Genomic DNA, 17,778 nt, shown 5'->3' with positions numbered 1-17,778 from the left:
CAACCCTGCCAGGTCCAACTGGGGTCCTTCCTATTATCTTTCTTCCTCTCTACCTGTGGGGTTCCCCAGGGGTCTAACCTCTCACCCTGACTTTTTAACCAATACCTGGCAACTCTTGCCCATTGCATTGTCATTTTCTGCTCAAATTTCCAGTGCTATGTTGGTGACACTCAACTCATTTTCCGGCTGCCCTCGGCCACCTCCTCTCCATCTCTCATCTCTGACTGCCTACCTGCCATTTAAGATGGGTGTGCCGCCAATGATCTTTGTCTGAATGCCAGCAAAACTGAGATCCTCCTCATCGGCACACCATCTCCATCCCTTTCCCTCACTCTCTGGCCGGCCTCCCTTGGCCCCCCCTCCTGCCCCTACCTGCGAGGCTAAGAACCTTGGGTTCATCTTTGACTCCACACTTTCCTTCTCCGCCCATATCTCTGAGATCTCTAAAAAGTCAAATTTCCTACTGCACCTCCTCAGAGGTACTCTGCCTTTCCTCTCATTCCCTCAGAAGCTCACTGTCTCCCCAGCACTTGTACTCACTAGGTTGGACTATTGTAACAGCCTCTTTCTAAATCTACCTGCCTCTACTCTCACCCTCTGCAACTTATTCAGAACAGGACTGCAAGCCCTGTGATCGTATCTCTCCAGCCCTGAAATCTCTCCATTGGCTCCCAGTGGATACATGGATTACATTCAAAACCCTCTGCATTGTCCACACGGCTTTCTGGGGCCTGGGTCCAAAATACCTACAGCTATCCCTCCGCAAATACCTCCCCTCTTGAGCTCTTCGCTCCTCTACCTCTAACTCCCTCCGGGTCAATCGTTTTTCAAAGAAACAAGCTGGGGTTAGAGCTCTATCTTCAGCTGGGGCCTCTCTCTGGAACAGCCTCCCTGACACTCTAAAACCTGAGGAGAACCATCTTCAGTTCTGTAAGTACCTCAAGACCTTCCTCTTTGCTTCTGCCTTCGCTCCCCCTCTCCACAAGCTGGCCAGCTCTCTCCTGGCACTGTGCACCTGGCCACCCTCTTTCCCCTGGCCCCAGATACCTGCTTACCCTGCTGCCCTCCTGCACTGCCTCCTGGCCAGCACTTGCACTGGTGGACTGTATCTGTACCCATACAGACCCCACCCCCTCTTTTTCTCTTTTTCTGCACTTGTCTGACTCACCCAGTCTGCTGCCATAAATACAGCACATGCCACTTGCTGGCTGCACTACCTCTGTTTATTGCCTCCTTTTTCTATTTATTTTTATTTATTATTTATCTTCTCTGCACTTCTACTCTTCCCCTCCAAGCGCTTTTCCCTTTTCCCTTTCCCATGCACTTGCGCGTTCTCAATGTCACTGGGCCTAGTAAGATCAATGTTGTTTTTGTGGTCCCCCCTGTTCCCCTCCCTTGCCTAGTCGTGCTCTGAAATACGTGTGTACAAGCGTGATACAAATAAAATATCATATCATATCTAGTGGAGTGGATATGCCCAGACATGGGTCCCTTACCTGCTGGGCCTAAAGACCCAAGCTACTCCTCACTGATGAGGCCCAGCAAGGCCAAAACATGTTTGGGGATGTGTGTAGTCTCGTGCAGAAGGGATTTGACCAAGCAGCAAGCAGTTTGTGTTGAACTGCCCCTTTCGGGATGGGACTGAGCCTGAATTTCATATGGTTTTTCCACTACTGTAATGGCTTGGCAGGCGAAGAATGATGTCTGGAGGGTTACCCAAAGCAAACACAGAGGTTATGATTCATTCTAAACCTTCCAACCATCACCTCTTGGTTTTTGCTGGTGCAAAGTTGGCCATATGTCAAGCCTGCGTGGATCTACTTTTCAGGCCTCAGAGGTTGGCCGAATACATACCATTGGGAGAGTTAATAACTGTGTATTAAAGAATTTAGAGTAGTGCAGGGAAAGTGGTGCACTCCCACAGCATCCCATACTCTGGGAATGCATTACCTCATACATGCAAACAAACATCCTGAACAGCATGCCATGGAGATAGGAAAGATAGACACATTTCAACAAAGCATTAATTGTGGCACAATGAAATCAAGGGCCACTTCATGTGCTATGGTCAAACATTTATACACTGTACACAAGCTTTTAGGCACAATGATTTTATCAAGTGACCAAGGACACTGAATTGGAATGTCTTGTGATGATCGTAACAGAGAAAAGGGAAGAAAACAAAATGCTATAACTGCAACTTCCTAAAAGCAAAATACATAGTCCAAAAGGCATGCTTATTCTACTCTAAATGTTTTTTGGAAGTTTTTGTCTGCACTGTGAATTTGAGGTGTTTAAGAACAGACTAAATCAGTGATTCACCCCCGAAGTGTGCCTGCAATAAACCTTTAATGAGTCTAGCAATTATCGTATGGAAAGTCATGATCACAGGTCAGGGCCATACCAGTACCGGATCCACACCCCCGCTCACAGTAGAACCCACATCACTCCCTGGTCAACAGAAGGGCAGTCTCTCAGAACCCTCGAGGTAAGGGGAGGCAGGACCACCCTCATGTGTCTCTGGTGCTGCCATGCTTTATGCACCCATTATCTACAATGGTTCAGAAAACCTTCCAAGATGGCTGCCGTGTTTTCAGCAAAGCAAGCTTCCAAGATGGCCAGTAGGCGGCCCATGGTAGCTGAGCAGAAGCCTTGTGCTACTCCTGCGTTGACATCCACTACTTATAGCATTCCCCGTACCTTCCCTGCTGCTTTGTATTTAAACTGTTATGCAGAGCGTTACACTTACCACAAGCTCCTCTTCCACGTGCCTTTGCCCTGAAAGAGAAAGAAGAAGAAGTCAGTCATCTGGCCCCTGGCATCCATTCCCAGAGCAAGTAAGAATATCTCACGTGATTCCTGCATCCGGGAAGCCACTACTCTTGTCAACACTGCACACAATAGAACCCACTCTCTCCTCTCTGGATCAAACACTCCTCCGCAACTGCAAAGGAGAAAGAGGGACAGAGTACAGGGGAAAAGCAAAAGGCAGCAACAGCAAAAGAGAGCCATTATTAACACTTAAACAGAGACAACTAAGGACAAGAGAAAGGACAAATAAACAGCAAGCAAGACAGTATACCTCTTAACAGAGGCAGCTAAGGACAAAAGAATGGACAGGTAAAGGGACAAGAAGGAAAAGTGGAGAACCATTAATGGAATAAAAAACTATAGACAGCATTCGGTAAGTCGCAGCTGGCCTGGACAAACACACACCTGTGAAGTAACTGGCAACAGATGCTCAGGAGTCCACCACGTGCCCCTTTCATTCACCACTTTCATTCACCACAGGTACATCCAGCCTTCTCAGGGGAGAGAATATCAGGAACCAGGGGAGAACAAAGGGTTGGGGAACACTTCTGGCATCAGTTCTGACACCTGTGTTTTGGTTGTAGACACACTTCCCCGTCAGTTCTCTACCCAATGCAGTCTCCAGGAGTAATCCAACCACGTAGCCTCCGGGGCTATCCAATCAACATCCCCATCCCTTCCTCCTCAAGCCGGTGGGGAGTCACAGCACAACAGCACCGGCTTGGGATGGTGATAAATGTGTTATTCCCATTCTATCTTATTTAGGGTCACTGCTGTGTGTGTTACACTTGTGGAACCCCCTATTTTTTAAGAGGCCTGAACAAAAAAGCCAGCCACATCAGAAACAAAGAGTCACATAGCTCTGTCCATAGGCCAGAAGCTTCTATTTAAAACGAAAACAAGGGGTAGCAAGGGAGACTACAGATGTAGCAAGGGAGATCTCAGGGGACGCAGGTGCTACCCCTGGTGACCCCCAAACGATGTCCCTACTGGGCAAACATATCCAGCTAAAAACCAAAATGTCGGTTTTTTAGTGCCTCAGGCAAAACATCCTTTCCTGACCCATTGAAGGAGGTTCGGTTAGGGCAATGTTGTTGGTTTAGGCTAAATAGTATAAACATGTAATGCAAAATGTGTAATGAATCCTGAAAAAGAATAGGCATACACATGAGGTTGCTTAGCAGTGGAAACATTAGGCTTCAGGTTGAACGATTGATGAAAAACTTCAAATAGGATTTGGTGGAGGGAGCGGTACTGTAGGGATTAAAACAGGATTGAGTTGAATGAGAGACGGAAAATTAAAGTAGGATTGGGTTAAAGGGATAAATACGAAGTTGAAGTAGAATTATATATAGGATAGGGCCTTTTTTGTGCATACTTCTTACTTTGCAGGACATAATGCATGTGCATTGCTTGCCAGAATGATGAGAAGAGCATCAAAGAAAATGTTTGGAAACAGATACAGATACGAGAATAAATAAATAAATAAATAAATAAATAGTATTGTTTTTTAAAATTTGTGATAGCACTTTGACGCCCACAGGCTTAGGGGCTCTACAAATAAATACATAAATAGAATACTTTGGAGGCAGAATGGCATTATATTCAGTGGCTGTAATTCTATGCATCATCTAAGTTTGGCCAAACCAAATACGTGTTGCTTGTAAACGTGTAGATAAAAACAGTCTTAGAATTCTATTTGCAAATACACATTCTTAGAATTATTTTAAAGTGGGAGAGTGCATGTAGTGACTGTAACTGTTTGTGTCATCTTTTTGTGGTCAGGTAGTCTCCTTTTTTCTTGCATAGAAAAGTCCTAGAATTGTTTGGAGTAGATGGAGATTATATTAAAATAATCGTGACTAGCAACATGACTGGAGCACCAAACGGTGTATGGACAGTTGGAAGCATGGGACGAGAGGATGTTTTATGTCAGACACAGCACAAGTGCACTTGGGTGGCCTGAACTGTACTTGGTAAATGTAAGCTATGGATTCTGAATTCAGCAGCACATGCTGCACTAGAGAGAGGGGTACATACTCAGGTATTGTGGAAAAAGGGGAGGTTCAGTTCACTGCCTCAGAGCAGAAGGAGGAGAAGTACAGAATACCGCTACTGCAGAGTCAGGAGACACAGCACAACGTGTCAACGTGCATGCTCAGCGAGAATAAACCGCACATGATTGAGATTAATGTTGGCCTTGCTGTGATTAGAACCTGCGAACTGCAGATGACAAACAGATTGCAGCAGCGAGAGCTCAACCCGCTGGGTTATTTTACCTGTTATGGCCATTACCAGGACAGCCAGCAGCAACACATGATTCAGAAAACCACTTACACGAGGAGGAAAATGACAGTTACAGGGATGAGAACAAAAGACACAGCTACTATGCCACCTTTCTACAGTGATGTTAAAACACAATCAGAAAGACTTGGACATTCAAAATGTCAGTGTGTGGTAGCCAGATCACCAAAAACACCAAAGCCACAAGCTCCACCACAGTCCGCACCGACAACAGGACAGTGATTCACAGCATCTCTCCACCTGCATTCTGAGCCAGGAACTGTTTGATGGGGAACAAGTAGGGTCAACAAGGATACCACATATTTGCAGAACCACATGACTTAGCGCCATTACTAGGAGTGGCATGAAGACAAATGATCGCAACTGCGTACTCTCCCCCCATTAGTCAATCACAATTGTACCCCTACCATGTACAGTCACCGAGGACATATTTCTGATGTGCCAGCCCAAGCTCCGCTTCACACATTATACTATGACTAGATGCCTAGTCAATATAATGCAATCATGTGATTGTCACATGACAGAATGTGCTTGCTCGAGCTAGTCCGGTGGCAATATTGCGTATTGTTTTATTTGTTGAAAACCCCACCAATTCATAGGTAAAGTCAATCACACCTGAAAAGTTCCTAAACAATCTTACTTTTCATCCATGTCTATATTGCTCTTGTACACTGAAGTATTTTGCACAGTAGGGCAGGTGCTATATTAGTCCAAGGACCAGGAAGTCAACTATATCATGGACATGTAGACCAATGGACAGAGCATTGACTATGGAAATGTAACTGTACACTGGGTGACCTTTCTATGCTGCCAGCCAAGAGGAGTCTGGGTCCCTCAGCAGTCCGAGAAGGCAGCAGGTTCATGCTAGAAGGATTTGAAGACAGTTGCCACAGAGAAGCTGACATCTATGAGAAGATAGAAGAAGTGTGGCACAGTGGCTAAGACCATGATACCTAAAGATGGACTTTTCTGCTACTGACAATTGGTCAAGTATCTTTTGTACAGACTATGAATCAGCAAGACCTTGCATGTTCTTTGCTTTGCACATGTCCTTCACATTAGGCAATGCATTTCATCGGCAATAGCCAAGCTGGGAAAGACAGGATTGCTGTAGCCTGTAGGGAATTTCACGTATAATGGTTTGCTTTCATGTGATAGAAACCGATAATGTCTCCTACCATCCATCAATTTTTCAGGATGCTTTCAGCCACGTAAAATGAGATCCCACACACACACAAAACTTTCTTTTCTGTTTGCCAAGGCTAGATTAGGCTATGTATACTCGATTATTAATATATTCACATCTAAACGTGTATTTATTACTCATACATGTATTAAACCACACACTCATTAAGCACTTGTTCATTGAACCTAAAGATACAGAATTGCAACTCTAATGTGTAACTGGTCAATGAACCATTAATCATTTACATTAACATTGATTGCCTCAGCCTAGGCCCCAAAACAAGCTTGCATTGAATACTCATAAAGCAACATACCAAAGACCAAAGTATATCTTTTGTCTAAATTCTTCAATCTGCCTATTATGAGGGTATGTCAAACTACAATGTTAAGCTTGCATTCTAATAGTCTAAAGTATTCACAGTTTACAAATATTAATTTGGTTATCCTGTGTGCAAATTCACGTACCATATTATATCTTTTACATAAATACTTGCATTAACTGATCATCAGGGTATTTCAAATTACAACACCAAGCTTGCATTCACTCTGTCAAATAGCAACATAGTGCCTGAAATATTTGCATTCCAAATCATTTGATCCCAGTTGTAGGAGCTAAATATTTACATTGACGTTGGGCTGTTCTGCATTGGTTACGACTGTCAAGACTGAATCACGCTATCACCAGCACCCATATATTTGTCAGCTATACATCCATAATCTTCTGCCCCGAGACTCTCACAATGTCAGTTTGCAATTCTATGAAGGCTAGTTGTACGTATAAAATCTCTCTCGGACTGGTCTCACCCAACATTATATTTTGTAAAATGCTTATAAGCAAGGTGAGGTTGGATACTTCACAGGCAAAAAAATATTTTGAAAAATGCTTAGAGACTAATCAGCTTGGATAATAGGAGTGCAAATGCAGGCCTCACTTTCTTTTTTTCAAAACTATTTCAGAATGCAGTTCAATGTGCAAAAGAACCAGCTAAAACACAGAAGCACAGTAGCACATGTATTTCCTCTCCTTTTCTCCTCCGTTTGTTTTTTTGTCCTTCCATGCAGGTCCCTATTATAGTGATTTCAAGCTTCCCTACACTTTCCATAAGGATCTGTATGTTCACCCAATCACCATTGTGTTGTGTTATCCACCTGTGGAATCTGATAAAATGAGGAGCCTGGAATTATTATCATTAGAGAATCATAACAGAATCATAAGAGAATCAGTACTCTTTGTTACAGAACCACTACCCATTAGTACCCATTGTTAGAGAACCATTATTCAGTATTATCCCTTTAGGAATGATTGCATCATGTTTATCTATCCATTATTGCATCCTGTTTAGTTCTTAGTAGTACATGAAGAAGTAGCATCATTATATTATTCACATATTAGACTGCCACTTTGTATGCATTTGCAATGTGCTGATAGATTGACATGTTATGCATTTTAAGAGAGAAATAGGCCCTGCTGTATGAAGGGTTTGCTAGTTACGATATTGCCAAATATGACAGAAAGAGATGCTTTTAGAATGATATGTTTGCATAGTGCTTGCCATTAGGAGAGAAACATGCTAGACACTAGAGTTTGCAATAGAATGGCATGACATGTAGAGAATGATTTGCTATGTATCTATGTTTGCATTGTAGCGCTTAGGCTGAGAGAAACGTATTGTTGGCACCAGAGAGAACGAAGCAGGCCTGAAATGACACACTGTCATATTTGAAAAACGACACGTAGAGCCATTTAGAATGTATGCTTTGTAGTTATGCATGGAGAGATAACATGCATGTAGAGTGTGCACTTAGAATTTGCATTATGCTTTGAGTATAGTGCTTGGTATTGGTTGGGTGGGTTAGGCACTATATTTGAGAACATTTGAAATCATTTAGTTGCCATTTGAATCCATTTCTGATGGAGACAGAGAAGTTGTTTGCGCCGCGGTGTGCGAATATTGTTTGAGTTAACAGTGTACAAGGAATTCGTAAACATTGGCAGGCAGACACAGATAACACAAACCCTTGCCCAAGTGGAGACGGTGTCTTGGTAGTTACTGGTTGTCACTGTTGGAGAATGGGGTTAGGTACAGATGGAGTTTGTTCGAGTTAATTGCTGATGGAGTTTTGGATGGAGGATGCATTCCTGAGAATGAGGGAGAGATGTCTTGGTGCAGCAGAATCCAATGGCTTTGGGAGAGAGAGCTTGGCAGAGCTTGGCAGAAGCAGTTTGTGTGGCCAGTTCATGAGGGGCCTGCCACCACTGACTGACTGATTGCAGAGAGTAGCAGGACAAGGAGAGACCTGGCTTGACAAATACAGAGCTGGAGAGGTGAGAGATGCAAATGGGAAGAATGGTTCATGGCTAAACAAACTGATTGATTACATTTAGTGGGGTAACTTTGCTGATGGGTTTGGGAAGGACATGGCATCTGAGGGGGAGGCGCCTGAGCCAAATGAGTGGGAACAGAATGGGGTGCCATGGAGGTTGAGGGGGGGACGGGCATCCCTGTCCACCATCCCAGAATTACGCCCATGATTAGAATGTGACACCATCTAGTTGTTGGTCAGACACTCACACAAAAAGCTTTGAGTTTGGGAAAGGGGAGATCAGACAGGGATTGTCTTAAGAGAGCGAGTGTGACGCATGGTGTGGATTGGTGTGCACTGGATTGGAGAGGTTCGATTCTGTATATAGGAGAGGATTGCTGGATGTTTGAGGCTTGCATTAGACTGCATTAGAAACACAGGCTTGCATCACAGGTTTGCATTTAGACTGCAATAGACTCACAGGCGTTTATTAGGAACCTGAAAAGCTTACAGTTATTGCATGGTAGATTTGCACCAGAAGCATAAAAGGTGCAAATTCGATATTGGCTAGAGTTTTAGCATGGTTTGAATTATGCTTTCCTGTGCATAAATAAATGTATTCCATTGTTATAATTGAATCGATTATTTCTTTGTGTCTTGTGTTTTGTGTCCACAGTAGTAAAATAGGAGTATGTTGGTATGTTGTTAGAAGTAATCTAGGAGTAACACAGTGCACATAGGGTCTGAGAATAGGGTGGGAGAGGGTATGGGGATCCACACACACACCCCTAGGAGATTGTCTAAGATTGTCTAAGACTGGTGCATGGTTACCCAGGGGGACAAGACGATGGTTAGGGGTTTTGTTTTCCAGACTAACACACCCTAAAACATCACTTAATACATAATACCGACATTTGGGTTCTTCCATTCAAGCACAATGACTCTCGTTTTATTTTAAACTGTTTATCCAAATGTATTCCTACTTCCTTTCAGGCACACCATGCCGTAATAATCTTGCTGTAATACAGTTTGTTGCTTCTCATGTAACAATGTTTTTCAGCAGCAATTTGTTCCAAACACTCTCAACTCTACAGGCTCAGGTAGAAGCAATACTGCATTTGTTTTTCAGCTGAAGCATTTTGATACCGGCCTCATTCATTCTACGTTTAATTCTCCATTCTTCATCTTATTAAAGTTTAACCCTTCCATGGCTAACCCATTCCCTAGGTTCTGGGCTAGTAATGGGAAACACTGTTTTCTACAGTATTTCAGCAAACACATATTTTATGCATAAGGTAGTTTTTAGGCTCTAGGGTTGGAATCTGCCAGTGCTGAGCTCCAGTTATATTGATCATGAGCAAGATCACAGGAGTAATTGTAGGGGTTTAGCCCAAGCCCCTGTTTGGTTGGATAAGAAAAATGGTGGTCTCCTGGTTATCTCGCTTGGAAGTTAGTGAAGTAATTACTGTGACACTTTGTTCCATACGAATTGGTTCGTTTTTATTAGTGGTGGTTGTACTTGCATTGAGTTATTACATACTCATAGTTGTTTTTGAGAAACACTGTTTCAACCTAGATAAGCAAGTTAGGTCAGCCGACACGTGTTTCGACCCGTACGGTCTTTCTCAAGGCTGAGCAATGGTCATGGTGCCATGTGTGGGGTGTTATGTGACAATATCGTGACATATTGCAATAATTCATTTGTGGTGTGAAAGTGATGTGTAATTATTGTGACAATATATGACATCAAAAACATTGATGTTTAGGCAAAACATTTTTACATTGTATTGTAGGAGAGAAGGGAAGAGAAAGGAGAGGTGAGCAACTGGTAGAGAATGATAGCTTCATTTAATATAAGAAAAATTCGGGGTGGGGGAAAAAATGGATAACCCCTTACCATTTAATTCTGGTGTGTGCCCTCTGTGGGGCTCTGTTGGAATGTGGACTGTCCTTACGGCAGTCCAGGCTCCTGTTGGGCCCTGCAGGAAAGTAAAATGTAGTGAGCTTGTACTGCGGCTCAGCGGATACAGATAGTGCCCTGTGCTAAGTCTCCTGGGTTCATGGACAATCCCACCCGTGCCGAGTCTGCTCCTAATTGTGTTGTGGTTGCCTTCTGATGGGCAGTGCAATATGAAAATCACATCACGTGCCGTTTTCCATGGCCATGTGTGTTTTATACTGCTTGGGTCGTTTTATCTGTATGATGGAAAATCCAAGATGAGACATTTAATTGAGTAAGGATGGGTTCGGATGAGCATCAAGAGCTCGATTGCAGTTCTTGTGTTCCCCAGGCCCATGATGGCCGTTTGAATTGGTGCTAGCGCTGGAGCGTCAGGGGTGAGCCAACTCTAAGTGTGGTCACCGTCTCCCCGCGGTGTGCGAGTGAGGTGGCTGCTGTGGAGTTCCATGGAAGGGGCAAGTCACTTTCGCAGTGCTGGAGGTCGGGGGGATTTGCGGGAAAGTTACCTGAGTGCTTCTCTGTAGTCCTCGGCGGCGGTGCGCTGCTGCTAAATGTGCCGTGCAGCGCCGCCATTATGTAGTGTTGTAATTAGCCACTACTTTTGTTGAGTCATGTTGATAGACTCAGCGCGCATGCGCATCACTGTAGTGGCAGTGGTCTGCGCATGCGTGTATGGGCAAATTACTGCCCGTCTGACGCTGGTCCATGCGCATGCGCATTTCGTGCTCTTGGTTGCGCATGCGTCATGGATCAGCTCCGAGAGGGAGTGTGTCAGCTTCCATGAGTACGTTCCATAGAGAACAGCTGGGTGCAGCCAGTGGTCTGGGATCGGACTGTTGAAAAAGGGGGGGGGGGTCGCAAGGGGAAGCCGTGGCCAAGCATGTGTCCTGGTCCATGGGTATTAAGTAGTCACTAATTGCCCTATTGAGGGGCTGCTGGAGAGGCCCTATGGTCCCGTAAGGGTCAACATGATAATGGTCCATCCCTCTGGTGGTTTGTAGAGAACTTCAATAATGGAAGACAGTAAAGGATCATAGGAAAACATTAAAATCATGATCCTTATTCAAGCCATTTTTTACACATCTGAAGTGGCAGATAAGACGTGCTTCTTCTTGTCTCAATTTCAGTATTCTGTCCCCTCCTCTGGGACCAAGCCGGACCGTCTTGAGTCCGATGAATCGTATGTCACTCTTGTTCTCCATTTGGTGATTCTTTTGCCAGTGGTGGGCCAGAGGGAGTCGAGGGTCCTGTGAATGTATACTGTTGATGTGCTCTCTAATTCTGAACCGCGTCTCGCGGATTGTACTGCCTATGTATATTTTTTGGCAAACACATATTAGGGCATATACCACAAACTTTGTTTTACAGTTAATGTGCTCTGTGATGTTGAACATTGGGCAGCCTGAGAATTTGGCACAGTTGGTCTGAGTTGCATACTTGCACATAGTACATGTTCCACATTTGGTAAATCCATGTGGTGACAGCTTGCTAAGCCAATCCTGTGCTGTGATCTTTTTTTCTGAAAGAAATGAGGGGCTCAGTAAGGTCCTCAGAGTCGGTGCTCTACTGTATGACATGCTTGGATACGATTCAAGTTGTGTTTCTATATGTTCATCCATGCGGAGTAAACCCCAGTGTTTTGTCAAAATTTTTTGAAGCGCATAGCTGTCCTTGTTGTATCTGGTGACAAATCTAATCTTGGGGTTTTCATCCTGTCTTCTTGGTTTTGGTGAGAGTAGGGATGACCTTTCGATTCTGCAGGCTTGGTTTCTTGCTTCGACCAGATTTACAGGGGAGTAGCCCCGATTTCTAAATCTTTCATCCAATAGGTTGCATTCATCTATGAAAGCTTGGTCTGTGTTGCAATTTCTTCGTGCCCGAATGTATTCCCCTATTTCACAATACTTACACATCACTTTCACACCACAAATGAATTATTGCAATATGTCACTATATTGTCACATAACACCCCACACTTGGCACCATGACCATTGCTCAGCCTTGAGAAAGACCGTACGGGTCGAAACACGTGTCGGCTGACCTAACTTGCTTATCTAGGTTGAAACAGTGTTTCTCAAAAACAACTATGAGTATGTAAAACTCAATGCAAGTACAACCACCACTAATAAAAACGAACCAATTCGTATGGAATAAAGTGTCACAGTAATTACATATTTTATGCAGTTCACTCCCCCAGCACAGCACAGTTATTGCTTTAAAAGGCATGTCCTGTTATTTAGTTGTTTTTTTTTACATACCATAATGTCCATATTACAAAAATGCTGCATTCTCATAGAACACAGTCCCCTTAGATAATTCTCTCCCACTATGGTACTCCGTTCATACTATTGTCATTTTTTGTCCTGGGAGACCCAGAAGATTAGTTCACACATAATACAGGCCTACAATGCAAGAAATGTGCTTCACATTTTGCAGGTGCATCACAAGTTGGCAATGCAACATTTCATATAATTATATAATTCCATTACTGATAATTGAGCAGTCACTGCTGAACTCTTGTCTATATGGAACACCCCATAAAAAACAATATCGATGCCCACTTACCAAGTGCACTCATCCTACTGGACATTTCCTCTGCTTTCTACTAACAGCCACACAATTGTGAAGAATGAAACAATAGACATGACTCTTTTTTTAGGTGATGTCCCTTCAGCCACACGTGTGAGGTTTCCCAAAGACCCATCTTTTCCTCTCTCCTGTTCATTACCTGCATGACCCCTCCCCTGCATGAACCTTACAATACATTGAGCCTCACATCTTTCATCTGTGCATATAATACTCAAATCACATCAGACCTCAGCATTTGCCTCACACACACTGACCTAAAGGTGAAGACATGAATACACTTATACTCAACCCACCCAAACCTGAACTTATTATTTACTCCACCATAGTATCAAGCCTCACAATGATCTATTGGCATGAATAAATGGTACCTTGTTCTCTGCCCATGGCAAAGGTCAAAAGCATCTGACTGTTGATGAGGAGAGACCATGCACTGGAAATCTGCTTAAAGCCAACATAAGAAGCATTTTCTTTCAACTCTGAATGATATGGAGCACCATGCCTTTCTTGACCTTCCCACACAGAACCATGGCAGTCATTGCAATAGTACTTTCAAGGCTTAGGTGGGCCTGCAGCCTCTACGTGGGACTCCCAGGTGACCTATTAGGCAGACCACAAAGCTTCCCAAATGTAGCGGATATATCTCGGAATCTTTAAAGATATGAACATAATCACCCACCCTCAGAACACTCCACTGGCTACCAATCAAAAAGAGGAATAATGTTTACAACTATGCATGGTTCATCACACCTTCCAGATTCGGGGTCTACAATCCATAAACAGGAAATTCATCCAACCAAGTTCTGTATTCCTTTGACAAGATTACTGCACAAAGAGGAAAATCACCTGACTTTAGAAAAAAGTCCTTGAATCCTGGCAATTTAACTGGCACAAGCAGAACAGCAATAAAATCCAACTGAACCTAAGCACCTCAGAGAAGCCTCAGCCATCTGATGCCAGTCACACAAACATTCCACCAGACTACACCGAATGGATCAACCAAGGATCACGCGAGATCAGTTACATTCAGTTCAGCCTCGGTGCCCTTTAAATGGCATCAGAATGATATTCCCACAAACATGCCAGAGGCCTGCACACAATGCACCAGCCGAGGAACATGGGGGATTCAACGTGTTCTGGTCGTTCTCCCTGTGGCCTTTAAAAACACGGATTGGCATAAAATTTTCATCATCCAGAATGATAAATAAAATATTTCAACAGCACTGATTCATAGTCCTGAAACAAAATAATATATTTTGCTAAACAATTCCCCCCCACTGACTGACTAATGTCTTCACCACTTCCCCCTTTATCCTACTTAGACAATCAGCCCTCACTCATGCCAGCAAGCTACCTATAAACATACCACATGAATAAAAGCAGCGCCACTGCTCACTATTCTAATGCTATCTCAGCCCCACGCACACCGACGGGTTACCAGGTACTTGCAACACTGACCTCCATTGATCGAGCTTTTGCTCTCCCCTCTAGAAGAAGCACACACCCAAGTATCTCCACCACTATCAACCTAGAAACAAACGTACACTCAGGACTCTTGTCCTTCCAGCCTGAATGAATCAACAACACATGATTCGCATCTGCCTTCCCCTTTATTCCTCTGACAAACACTCCTCCTTTCTTGCAGGGACATGCTAGTGGTATCACAGTGTTCTGCAGGGAAGTGCTTCACAATGAGCAGGAATTGCAGGAGAAAACACAACTGCTGGGGTCCTTTTCTCTTTTAAGTGAATTGCTCTTGCCCTCTTGCAATGAACTTATAATCTTGATAACATGCTATGCAAATTGTGCATTTTTAATTAATTTTATTCAACGACACTGTTCAAAACTGATAGTGAAGTAACTCTTCAAAATGGACCACAGTGGCCAAAAAAGTGGCCGACTTGACAAAAAAAAAACTGGCCCACACCAGCATTTTGCGTTTTTGCGTTGCCCATGGCCTATTGCACTATAGGTCAGTCCGTGCCTGATTGCTGACCAAAGCAGAGTGTCATTGCTGGCCAAAGCAGACTGTCATTGCTGACCGAAGCAGAGTGTCAATAAAATTTGAATGAGGGGTAAATGAAAATGTGAAAAGGCTATACTGGATCGCTGATCTAAGCTGAAATATGGAAAGCATGCAGACATACACTACCCGTGGGCCACATTTTCACACTGCACTGTAATTCCTAGCAGGGAAAGCATGTTTTAAACACATTAATGTGTCAGATACGCGTGCATTATGATCGCGTACAAATTGCCATTCGTGCTAACCATGCACTCATTACACGTGTATTCATGCAAATGCATGGTCTGATGGAATTGCTTCTTGTTTTAAGACTGTCATTTCATTCAGCATTTCCGACACAGCAAGGTGTAGTTATTCTGAATTGCGTTATTTCCAAAGAGCTGCATGTATAGATTGAACAGATGTCAGTCACGTGATGTATGAAAGATAATAAGGCCAACTGCAGGGACCCCTCTCCTATCTGAGATGAAGTGGGAGCATTCAACACCGGAAATGGTTTTAAAAAAAGAAAAGGCCCACAAAAAATAAAAAAGAAAGAAAAAAAAGGAAGAAAGGGCTTCCCTCCATCCCACTGAAAAAAATATCATCCCTTATGGTTCCTATCAAACAACACTTCTGTCCCTTCAAATCCGGGACGCTGCTGAGCAATCACTGACCAGTATGGGGGAACCCCAGAGAATCATGGTGCTGCGTGGCTGATAAAGCAGGGGCAGGGGCACCACAGGTGGGAATTGAGACTGTTTTGTGAAGTAACTAAGGTTCGGTGAGGAGAGAGGACACAGGATCCAGGAGTCAATTCAAAGGTATGATTCAGTGTACACTGGTATGTCAGGCATATAGTAGGTAAATCCATCAGGAGGCATCCACCGGCTGATACACATCCAGCCAGCGTCCAGATCTAATTCTCACAAACAGAATACTCACTCCGCTCAATGCATCATTCCATACAACATTCCACACTGGCAGCATGGGCTCCTGCCCTCTCCCACCTTGTAAATCAACAATCACAATCTTCTTGGGAGGGAGACAACTGCAGCTGACCAATAGAGGTAAATATCCTATCAGAAGATATACCCTGAACACTGAAGACAGGAAGAGAAACATCGCTCCACCATGGACACCCCAAACACAACCAGAGAACCATGTCAGCATGAGGCATCACCACCAGCGTGAAACCCCTCAAGCTGCTTTATGACCCCAACCAGAAGAAAGAACCAGACGCTCTTCTGCGAAGCTCGCAGGTGGCTCTTAAATATGCTTCCAGAAGAGAACCTTAATGGCACCAAGGAAAAACACAACACAATCCAAACTCCTGTCAGAACACTAGCACATATCCAAAGTGGCAACAAACAGATGCAAAACAAAGGTCGTGCAATAGGGAGGACAAAGTGATGAGAACCTAAGGGAAACACACAATAATCGGGTGCTCATAATCGGATCATACTGACAAATCCCAAAGAACACACACCTAGGACATGTTAATCACAAATAATCCCTAACTGGGCCAGTAGGGGCAAAGTAGGTTTGTTCACGGTTTGGCTGATTACTGTCTTCTCTGGTGGATCCCACTCCTGAAAACATGTGTCACAAAGACAGGTTGGATCAACACTAATAATTGCAAAACTACTCTGAGTTTGGCGGAGCGATAAAAAAGTGGCAGCAGAATTACTACTGTTTTTATTGCTTTGCCAAATCCTGAGGTTGGCGTTAAAATTGAGGCTTTAGCTCTAGCATCAAGCTGAAGGTAAATCTTATGCTTCAAAGCCAAAAATCCACAGAATTCCTGCAAAGGATTTACTGCTCGCTGTAATTCCACCAAAAACCACATCATGTCCAATGGACTCCAAACATGAGGACTAACACCACCCTATCACCACTTTTAATCATGTGCTAAACCCACGGGACTAAGTGGCGGTAATGGTAACCAATGTTGGTGGTAATTCAGCAGAATTACAGCAAAACTCGAAATGAGGCCTGATGTCTTTCAAAATGAAATATTTGATGTGCACAATTCTTATCTGGTTCCACAGAGAGGTTGATTAGTTTAGAGTCATTCACAGTCCTGGGGTTTTTAAGAGCCCATGCACTTATTTCTTGTTGTCACGCTTTGTAGGTCCTTGTAATCTGCTTCTTACCATTGATGAGGTCAGATGCCATTTCCCATGGTCTCTGTGGCCAATGTTTGCCTGCCTGCTAGGTCTGCTCACCAATGGAAGCTGGAGTACGGTAACTGTTAGCAGCAAACACCAAGCTCTTACAGGAAGCTTGTACACTTGTTTTGTCTATAAGCTTAGCAACATAATTCCCATCATTCGCTTTGGGTCCTGCTCTGTCCTCAGTAGCCCCATTCTCACCCTCTTCCTTAATTGGTCCCAATGATCTTGTGCCCAAGTGTACCACTCTTGCACCCGTGTCCTGTCTCTTCTTTTGTTTCTCGTTGTGCACCTTCTGCTCCTTCTTCTTCTGCAGTTTGACCACCACCTTTCTCTGCCTCGTCCTAAAACCATCATCGTCTAAGATCTTCCTACCAATCCGCTTTTTAATGCTGTCTCTTCCTTCCCCTTCCTTTCTTTCTCTTTTGCCAACTGCCTCACTTCTCAGA

Source organism: Ambystoma mexicanum, chromosome 4q, assembly GCF_040938575.1.
Source record: "Ambystoma mexicanum isolate Mex_15411 chromosome 4q, UKY_AmexF1_1, whole genome shotgun sequence".
Classification (NCBI taxonomy): Eukaryota; Metazoa; Chordata; class Amphibia; order Caudata; family Ambystomatidae; genus Ambystoma; species Ambystoma mexicanum.
Note: the sequence above shows the minus strand (reverse complement) of the source record.